An 11,379-nucleotide genomic window follows, 5' to 3' on the forward strand; every position below is an offset into this window, starting at 1 on the left:
GAGGTCAGGGACTGATTTTGCTTTTCTTTTTTCTTCCCAAAAGGCTGGAGCATTATAAGCACTTAATAAATAATTGATTTATTGATCCACTTTTTTTTCCCCTGTGTGGATAGAAAATCCCAGTTCTTTTGAGCGATTATGGTTCTTATTTTGAATGCCTTATTATTTCCCACAGTTGACATAAGCATCATACAGTGCCATCCATAAACATGCATTTGCAGGATCTCATCATCTATAGGAAATTCTTTTTTGCATTTTGAACTGGATTCCTTCCATGATGGTAGTAAATAACTTTGGTAAACATTTATCTCCCTATTTATGTATCAGTTGGTATTTATGATCATTCATTCATGAAGATACTCTCTGTTGCTATATTTTACCCTCGTACCCCATCCAACCCTCAATTAAGAACATGAAAATTTTGGCATTGGTAATGTCCAGATAAATTTATCTCATTTTGCATTCTGAGTCTTTCACTTCTTTATCAGAAAATGAGTGGTGTATTTCCTCATTAGACCTCTGGAATCCTGGTTAGTCATTACAATGATAAGAGTTCAACACAACAGTATTGTATCACATTTGTCTCCAATAGCTTGTTTATCCATCCTCCAATTTATGAGCATCCCTCAGATTTCAATTATTTGCCACCTCAAAAAGAGCTATAATTATTTTTGTATATTCTTAGAGTTCATTTTGCTTACGACTAATTCTCTACTTTAATCTACCTTCTCGCTAATACTTTACTTTGCCTCTTTATTCTTTTCCTCCTATTTCCATATTGAGTGAAATGTATTTCTGTACCCAATTCGTGTGTGTGTGTATGTGTGTGTGTGTGTGTGTGTTTGTATTCTTCCTTCTTTTAATCAGTTCAGATGAGAATGAGGTTCAAATGTCACCTACTTCTGAACCCTTGTTGATATAAATGTCTATTTGTGTTGCTATATCTTTTAAATAATCTTGGTAATTGAAATAGTTTTGACATGGATGGGATACTCCTTGCTGGAGAAGAGTCTTTAAATCAGCTTTTTGCTCTATTGAAGGAAAGACTATTTTTTAAAATTAAAGCTTTTTACTTACAAAACATATTCATGGGTAATTTTTCAACATTGACCCTTACAAACCCTTCTGTTCCAAATTATCCCCTTTCTTCACCACCACCTCCCCTAGAGGGCAAGTAGTCTAATACATGTTAAATATGTTAAAATATATGTTAAGTCTAATATATGTATACAGTTATTGCACAAGAATAATTGGATCAAGAATGAAGAAAAAAAACTGGGAAAGAAAACAAAATGCAAGAAAACAACAACAGAAAGAGTGAAAATGCTATATTGTGCATCACATTCAGTTTCCATGGTCCTCTCCCTGGGTATAAATGGCTCTCACTGAACAATTGGAAGTGGTTTGGATCCTCTCATTGTTGAACAGGGCCACATCCATCAGAATTGATCATCTTATAGTCTTGTTGTTGAAGTATATAATGATCTCCTGGCCCTGCTCATTTCACTCAGCATTAGTTTGTGTAAGTCTCTCCAGGCCTTTCTGAAATCATCCTGCTGGTCATTTCTTACAGAACAATAATATTCCATAACATTCATATACCACAATTTATTCAGCCATTCTCCAGCTGATGGCCATCCACTCAGTTTCCGGTTCTTTGCCAATACAAAAAAAGCTGCCACAAACATTTTTGCACATGTGGGTCTCTTTCCCTTCTTTAAGATCTCTTTGTGATATAAGCCCAGTAGTGACACTGCTGGGTCAAAGGGTGTGCAAGGTTTGATAACTCTTTGGGCATAATTCCAAATTGCTCTCCGGAACTGTTGGATCTGTTATCAGTGTCCCAGTTTTCCTACATCCCCTCCAACATTTGTCATTATCTTTTCCTGTCATCTTAGCCAATCTGAGAGGTGTGTATGGTATTTCAGAGTTGTCTTAATTTGCATTTTTCTGATCAATAGTGATTTGGAGCATCTTTTCATATGACTAGAAATAGTTTCAATTTCTTCATCTGAAAATTGTCTATTCATATCCTTTGACCATTTATCAACTGGAAAATGACTTGAATTTTTATAAATTTGAATAAACTCTATATATTTTATTTTAGAAATGAGGACTTTATCAGAACCTTTGGATGTAAAAATGTTTTCCCAGTTCTTAATCTGTTGTTAACAAACTCTTCTACAGTATGAAGCACATTATCCATCTCCTAATAGGAAGGTGATAGACTCAGGATAAACAATGAGAGACAGATTTTTGGATGTGGCAAATGTAGGAGTTTGGTTTACTTGACTAAGCCTATTTGTTACAGTGGTCTTATTTTTTCTTTCAATTGGTACAAGGAAATATGAGAAAGAGGATGAGTTAGAATAGGATTTTCCCCAATAAAATGGAATGCAAAGAGAACAGAAAGAAGGTCAAAAGAAATCACAGATAAACAAGATAGTTTTGAAAGTTACATGGTGAATTTATTAAATCCTTTTTTTTTTTTAAAAAAAGAAAAGCAATAATAAATTCACATTTCCATGTATAATTCATGCCTGTTCTATGTATATAGAAATGTTAATTTTGTTTGATGTTGGTTAAGTTTGGAATTTATTAAAGGAGGAAAAAAAACCTATGTTACTGGGAAAATCAATATTATCCATCTTGAGCTCCCCCATGTTCCTTAGTTCACATCTCTAAACTCCCTTACATATCCACAGGAATGTGCTTTGGGATAGGAATCAAGAGAATTGAGTTTTAATTTCAATTTGATCTGTAATTAGGTATGCATCTAATATTGAATGAATCCCTTATCCTTCTCTGATTCTCAGGTTTTTTTTTGTTTTTGTTTTTGTTTTGTTTTTTGTCTGTAAAATGAGGGGCTAAGATTAGATGACCCTTAAATTTCTAAATCTATATTATGGAGAGAATTATAGAAGGTATCATAGGTTTTGAATGATGGTTATGAATTTTAAAGATGAAAGAGGAGAGTTAGGACATTCTAGGCAGAATAATCTGACCAAAGGCATGGAAGTAGAAGAGGATAGCGTGTGTGCAGGAGAAGGAAGTTTTTGTTGTTCATCTATCCAGTCATGACTGACACTGTGACCTCATGGAGTTTTCTTGGCAAAGATACTGAAATGCTTTGCTATTTTCTTATTCAATGTGCTCCCATTTTGCAAGTGAGGAACTGGCAAATTGGGATTAAGTGATTTGCCCAGGATTATACCGTTAGTTAAGTATCTAAGACCAGTTTTGAATATAGACCTTCTTGACTTCCCAGCCTGGCATCCACTGTACCACCTATTTGCCCCAGGTCAATCAGGGAGTAAGTGGTCCAAATTAGCTAATTATATAGAATTTTTTAGAGTGGGGTAATATGAAATAGGCTAGAAAGGTTGGAAGGGCCCAGATTTTTGAGGGTCTTGAATGTTAGACAAAGGGGTTTCAACATTAATCAGTAAGCAATAGAGATGCACCAAAGAAATTTCAGGAGAGGAACAATAAGGCCAGAATCGAGACATTTCTATTTTATCTTGTTGGTACTTCTGTCTGACATTAACCAAAACTTCAAAAGCCCGGCTAGCCTTCCCCATTGCAAAACCCAAGAGATAGATAGATCCCAGAGTTATAATGACCTGGGAATGGAGCAGAGCAGCCTAGACAGCAAACACTGACAGAATAGCAGAGTTCTGCATTTTAATCCCTTATATTTTAGTTTTATGATACAACTCTGAATTATGCTCTTACCACATTTGTACTGAAAGAGGAGAGCAGATGGTGAATGCAGTAACACTTTAAATTAAGATTTCCAAATACACATTAAATTTAGATTTAATAAGACAGTTATTGTATGGAAATTAAGTACCAATTGATTATTTTTTTTTAAAGAAAATATTGAGGTTTTGCAACAACTGTGTCAAATTGCTTATTACATTAATAACACTTATTAGAAGTGTTAGGAACCATTTGTCATGGAGGCAACAACTTGGTCTAAATTCTCAGTATTTGATGCTGTGTTCTGCATGTGGGGGTGAAGGACTTTGACCCTAAAGCCCAAGATCTTATAGCTTTGAATTCTAGCTCTGATCTTAAGATAAATGGAAGCCAGTTAGTAGCTAGTCTGCTGTCATGTATTTGCCTTCAGGTCGACTTATATTTAGTTCATGACCACACCTTTGTATTGGAACAGACAAAATTAAGAGACAAGTGATTATGCTACCTTTGCACAGTCAGGATACCGCAGCCCTTAAAGTCACAACTCACAGAGCAGGCAGTGCCTTTAATACTGGTAAATGCTAGAGGTGATGTTTTTGGTAAACAGGCGGGGCTCTTGTTTGCCGAGTTCCTTTTATTCCTTTTAATCTTTCCTTTTAAACACACATCCCCTTTCCACTCCCATCCTGCCTGGCCTGAAATGCCCATCATTATCATCACTTCTATATCATCAATTCTATATAATTAGCTAATTTGGACCACTTACTCCCTGATTGACCTGGGGCAAATAGGTGGTACAGTGGATGCCAGGCTGGGAAGTCAAGAAGGTCTATATTCAAAACTGGTCTTAGATACTTAACTAACGGTATAATCCTGGGCAAATCACTTAATCCCAATTTGCCAGTTCCTCACTTGCAAAATGGGAGCACATTGAATAAGAAAATAGCAAAGCATTTCAGTATCTTTGCCAAGAAAACTCCATGAGGTCACAGTGTCAGTCATGACTGGATAGATGAACAACAAAAACTTCACTATGTGAACAACATCACTATGTCTCACATAGGTGAGACAACTCTAGCATAATGAGTGAGCCCCCTATTATCAACTTTTGGGATAACATAGACAAAAGTCATCCAAGATGGATATGGCTTGTGCTCTGTCTGCGTCACTAAAGGAATTCTGAAACTGATATTATCATAGATCCATTTAAATAGACCTTCTAAATAAAGATATATAGTAAAGCATGTGGCACAAAGCGAATTCACGGGCTATTTTCACCCTAACCACAACCCCTGGACTAAAGATTTATTCCAAAAGCTGCCACCGCCTCCTCTTCTTCCTCCTCCTCCTCCTCCTTTTCCTCTTCCTCCTCCTCGTCCTCCTCCTCCTTCTTCTTCCTCTTCCTCTTCCTTCTTCTTTTCTTTTTTCTCTTCTCCTCCTCCTCCTTCTTCTCCTTCTCCTTCTCCTTCTCCTTCTCCTTCTCCTTCTCCTCCTCCTCCTCCTCCTCCTCCTCCTCCTCCTCCTCCTCCTCCTCCTCCTCCTCTTCCTCCTCCTCCTCCTTCTTCTTCTTCTTTTCTTCTCCTTCTTCTCCTTCTTCTTCTCCTTCTTCTTCTTCTTCTTCTCCTTCTTCTTCTTCTTCTTCTCCTTCTTCTTCTCCTCCTCCTCCTCCTCCTCCTCCTCCTCCTCCTCCTCCTCCTCCTCCTCCTCCTCCTTCTTCTTCTTCTTCTTCTTCACTTGCCCAGATGATACAACTAGTAAGTGTTAAGTGAGGCTGAATTTGAACTCAGGCCTTCCTGATGCTCTATTATCTGTGCTACCTAGCTGCTTCTGACTTGAATTTCTTTATAGAACAAAAAGATATTGACTTGTAAAAGAAACGCCTTTCAGATGCAACGAAACCATTCTGCACCTTGAAAAAGATCCGAAACTTGAATGCCGCTGTTCTGTGGTATCTGACTCTTCGTGACCTCATTTGCAGTTTTCTTGACTAAGATACCACAGTTGTTTCATTTCCTTCCTTAGCTCATTTTACAGATAAAGGAAGCTGAGGGAAACAAGGTTAGATGACTTGCCTAGAGTCACACACCTGGTAAGTATCTGAATTCAGATTTGAACTCAGAAGGAGGAATCAATATTTCATTCACTGGGTCTTCTAGCTCCCCTGGGCTAGACTAGCGATTATCTAGTCTAGAGCCCTTGTATGGGGGAAACTGAGACCCAGAATGGTAAAATGACTTGACCATTATCATACAAGTAGAAAGGGGTAGAACCAGGAGTTTATTTAGCTCTAGTAACTTCAGATTCAGGGTTTTTTCTCCTACATGATTAATTCAATTCTTTTCTATTGATTCCTATTAAATATCTACTAGTCAATAGACATTGTAGACTTTAAATATATAAAAAGGAAATAGTCCTTGTTCTCACATTTCTTACATTCTACTGGAAAGATACAATTTGTAGAGATATAAATAAATCTAAAGTAATTTCAAGAGAGCAATTAATAAAGGATGTGGGTGAAGTCATAAAATTCCTCCAATCTAACAGGCACTTTGATGGATACTGGAACACAAAAGTTCATTCATTCATTCAAGAAATATTTATTCAGCACTTATTATGTGAAGAATATCACAGTAGGCCACAGGAAGGGTACAATGTTTGAATAAGATGGAGTCCCTGGCCCTCATGAAACTCATAATCTAGTAGAAGAATGAAGCACAAACAATAGTGACTGAACTATAAAAGATTACATGATGTGAATGAAGGAGATGCAAAGTTCTATGGGAGTGTGTAAGGTCACAAGAGTGACATCTCTCCTTGCAGATTCGATCATGGAAGGCTTCATGTAGGATTATCTGCTGTTTGGCCAGAGTCCCTGCTTTCCTCCATCATAATGAGAGTTAACTGGATCTGAAAATAGCAATTCAATTCAACAAATATTTATTAAGTTCTACTCTGTGTGAGGTGCTGCATATAGATGCACTTGAATTATTTAAAGAGATAACCCAGATGTGTTTCATGGTAACATGGTTCAATCTAATTTGATGTTGATTTTGGCTTTTGCTCTAATTAGTCTGTGGTCAGATTATACAATGACAATTCATGCTGTAATGTTCCCCAAACTAGTAACCAGTTGTTAAGATATTATAGATAAAATCAGTTTCATTTTTTTTCAATGAACTATTAGGTACCTACCAGTCAATGCTTAGAAATTTCATCTTGAAGAAAGTAGTCATATATCTAAGTGTTTTTATAAGCATATTTATATACACATATGTGTGAATATATATGTTTGTGTACACATATATGTATATGCATATAATTGAAGTCAAAACTAAGGTAGGGCTACTGGGACTGGATCAAAGCTACCAATATTCCAGGAGGTGAGATCCCTTGGGGGTAGATGATGTGCTTCCCACCTGCCCACCACTTGTCCCCATCCAGCATTAGTTCCCTCTCTGCCCACTCATACGTCCTCCCCACACTCTCTTCCCAAGAGTCCATGGCCATCAAGCCCTTCTCCCTGAGTGTTTTCCTTAAAAACCAGGTAGACTAAGCTACTTCCCACTCCATAAACCTCCTCTCCTGACTGTGGATGAAGATGCCCAGGATCAGTAAACAGGATCAGTTGGAGAGATCAGCTAGAAGGTGAATTGTTAGCTCAGCCTTAGCCATCTTCTATTAACTGTTCTCATTTAACCTCTTCTTATGACCTTTCTTCTGCTGAGATACCATGGAAAGACTGCTGGTTTTGGAAGCAGTAGACTTGAGGGAGAATCCAAGCTCTGTCAGTTAATGGTTGTGTGACCTCTGACAAATCACTTAATGCCTCACGGTCTCAGTTTCCTCATCTGTAAAACATTTTGTTGGATGACATCAAAGGTCTCTTCCAATACTAAAGAATTTATGATCCCACGATCTTGGATCTATTTCTCTCATATTTTTTATATCTTCTCATCTTCCCTGAAACCTAGGTTTTTCTTGAAGGCAAGACATATGCCTATAATCTTTCCAAGATAGCTTGTTCTGTTTTTTCTATCCTGCTCCTCCTCAACCTGCTCCAGATCAGGAGGAAGACTTTTTATATTCCTTGCTCTTCATAACTCTCCCTCTGCCATCATATAGCTACCATAGCTCTTCCTTTAAAATTCACTCAACTCTATTTGGATTTTGTTGCTATCACCCATAAATTACAGGTCATTCTCCCTAATCTCCAATAATTTTAGTACCTGGCTCATAGTCTTCTTCTCCATCACAATCCCTGTCCCCTCAACATTATGGTCTTCCAGTTTTTCAACTTTGTTCCTCAGTGATCCTCTACTCTGCTTCATCTGTACACAGCAAGAGTCATACCTTAGAACCTCCTCTTCTCAATTTGTCCTGCTCTCAACTGAACTTGACTCAGCTGCCAGAATTCTTGGCTAAAGTTTTTGGTTTGATGTTTCTGAGTAGTTTAAAAGCCATTGAGTTTTTTCTTTCATTTTTTAAAGGCTAGAGATAGTTTATTGGACCTGTAATGTCATTAGTGTAGGGAACTTCTAGCTAAAGATATTTCCTCTATTAGTGCAGGTCAACACCCTCCTTCGATTCATAGTCTTAGAGAGTTTATCAAGCTGAAAGCTTAAGTAAGTGACTTGTTCAAGGTCACAAGACAGTTCTGTATCAGAGGAAGAAATTGAAACTTGAACTATCTGGGTTCAATGACAACTTCCTACTATACCATGTTTTCCTGTCATTTTTTAAACCAGAATTATATTGTCTCACATGCTTTTTTACAATCTTTACCTATTGCTATCTTTGCATCTAGCTTCCAAAATAGAAAAGCATGCATTGGCTTGAGTTGGGAAAATGTTATCAATTTTACAGAATTTCTTTACCTCCTTGATACATAAGCTTTCATGAATTGTCATAACAATCTCTTTGCTTCCGTGCATCATGAACATTGTAGGAAAATAACAACCAAGTAACCTATGAAATAATGTTTCTTATTGCCTTTGAGCAAACTATAAAACTGATTTTGCTATCTCCTTTATTTGTCTTTTCCAAGGAGAATATATGAGCCATTTTCCCATTTAGCTGCAATTTCCTTGTCTTCTGGTTTCCCTTATTGAAAGACGATTACTATTGATGTGGTTTAGTTCTTATAATAATTCATCAGTTTGTTAGTCATTGAATAAAGATCACACATTTGGAGTACAACCTGTTAAATTAATGTTTCTAGATGGTCTAAAAATTGTGATTTTAGCACCCTTTGATCTTCTTTCTACTATTCCACCACTTTCACTATGGAGGTAGAAATAAAGTTATATAGAAAAAAGGACCATTTTTTAAAATTCATTTTTGTTTCAGGGATGCTTTACCAAAGAATCCATCATCTAGGGATAACAACTTATCTGGGATGAATCTGTCCACACTAGTTAAATTAATTCTCAGACAACTTTAGTCTATCACTGAGACCATATTCATAAGACCATCAGATGTAATCAGTGTGTCAGCTAGTTTTACTTTACCATTGTCTTTGTTATAGGGAAAGCCTCAGTGTTTAGACTGCCTTATCTATAAAATGAGGATATTGGATCAAGTAATCCTGGAGGTTTCTTCTAGCTTTAATAGTCTTATATAACTCTTCAGAAGCTCTGAAGTTGAAGTATCTCAACTTCCACTTTTCCAGCCTGCAATCTAATCCTTAAAGTTCTCTAGTATCTCTCTGAACAAGTGTGATTGTCTTCCTCTAATCTATCAGCTTGATACCTCCCCCATTAAAGTGTATTCTCCCCAATTTCAATTATTAGTGATTTGTCTCATACACTCTACATTATTTAACCAATTGACATCCATCAGTTGCTTAAAATAAAAAAGGATATTTGCGAAGAATATCGCAAGACTAGAAACAATGCATTTCCTGAAAATGGGGCACACTGTGCCATTTACCATTTTGGTCCTTGGAGAAAGCAAGCAATCTCTACAAAGTATTTGGCCCACCAAGTTCATTTCCAAAAGCCACTTAGCCAATGAATGAGCAGCTATTGCTCCCTCTTGGCCATATTTGATCCACTTCTATATTGGATTAAGCTCCTTATGGGGCTTGGATGTACATAAAATCTGGCATGGTCCCCAACATCTGGATGTTCACTTTCCCAGCTTTCCAAAGCTCACGAGGTTACAGTCTACTTCAATATTTGTTCCATAAAAGAAGGAAGGAACAGATGGAAAGAAACAAGAGCACAGATGGGTCACATGTTTACAGCCCAGGTGGGCTGATAAAGGCCCAAGGCCTCTGTCTTCACTGAAACTTAGGCAGGGAAAGAAGACCAGATCATCTGGTGAGTTCCTTTCTAAGCATTTTCAATTCCAGCTTAGTAGCTTATCAAAAGGTTCCTCTTCTTCAGATGGTGAACAGAAGGGAAATAGTAACTGCTTCCTTGGCAGGTGATGTGGGAATGGCTTCACATATATGTTACATGTGCTTATGAGAACTGGATCCTCACTGACCAATCCCAGCCTCCCACTATCTATGGGACCTTTCTTTCCTTCTGAGTTCTTTCTTATTCAGGGACTCCAATGATTTCCAACTCCAGTATTCCAATACTCCAGTATTGCAACACAAAGGTCTTACCTCTTACAGGCAGTCAATCTGGAAGGGAAATTTGGGGTTCCCTTGTTTGTTCTTTCATGACTAGGATAAGAGTTTTATCTGCTGGATACTGGAATTGGTTGAAATCAGGAACACTGATTCAGATTCCACCCTGAAACACTTAGTAACTGTTGGATGAAACAATAAATGCTTGACTTGAATCAGGAAACCTTGATCGAATCCTGCCTTAGGGTCTTACTAGCTGTGTGATCTTGGATAAGTTATGGATGACATCAAAGGTCTCTTCCAATACTAAAGAATTTATGATCCCACGATCTTGGATCTATTTCTCTCATATTTTTTATATCTTCTCATCTTCCCTGAAACCTAGGTTTTTCTCACCAGCCTCGGTTTCCCCATCTGCAAAATGGACATAATAATAGTATCTATCCCACAGAATTATTATTAGGATCAAATGAGATAACACATATAAGATACTTTGTATAAAGTGCATATAAATGCTAGTTAGTTATTAATATTCATCTATTTTGATATTTGATCTAATTTGATTAGTCCATTCTAAGGATTAAGCCTGGAATCCAATAGAAGGACAATTAGGCCATACCATAGTTAGAGCGTGCAGCGTCTCAGATCATTGCCAGTTCTTCACCTCTAAAAAGCTTTCCTCCTTGCTACCTCAGGGACATATGCCTACTATCCTGTGGATGAGCTTCCTTCCCCATTCCTGCCATATAGTCAAATTCCAACCCTTCAACAAAGCTTGCTATGTATAAGGCACTATGTTGGGTGCTATTCAAAAGAAATGTTAGACATCTTGTATAATTTATCCCTGCTCTAGTGACATAGAGAAAGAAAGAAATAAGTATTTATTAAACACCTATTATGTGCCAGACCCTGTGCTAAATGTTTTACAAATATTGTCTTATTTGAGCATCACAACAACCCTTTTTTAAAAAAAAAAAATTTAATAGCCTTTTATTACAGGTTATATGTATGGGTAACTTTACAGCATTGACAATTGCCAAACCTCTTGTTCCAATTTTTCCCCTCCTTCCCCCCACCCCCCCAGATGGCAGGATGACCAG

The sequence above is a fragment of the Sarcophilus harrisii genome, chromosome 2 (assembly GCF_902635505.1).
Source record: "Sarcophilus harrisii chromosome 2, mSarHar1.11, whole genome shotgun sequence".
NCBI lineage: Eukaryota > Metazoa > Chordata > Mammalia > Dasyuromorphia > Dasyuridae > Sarcophilus > Sarcophilus harrisii.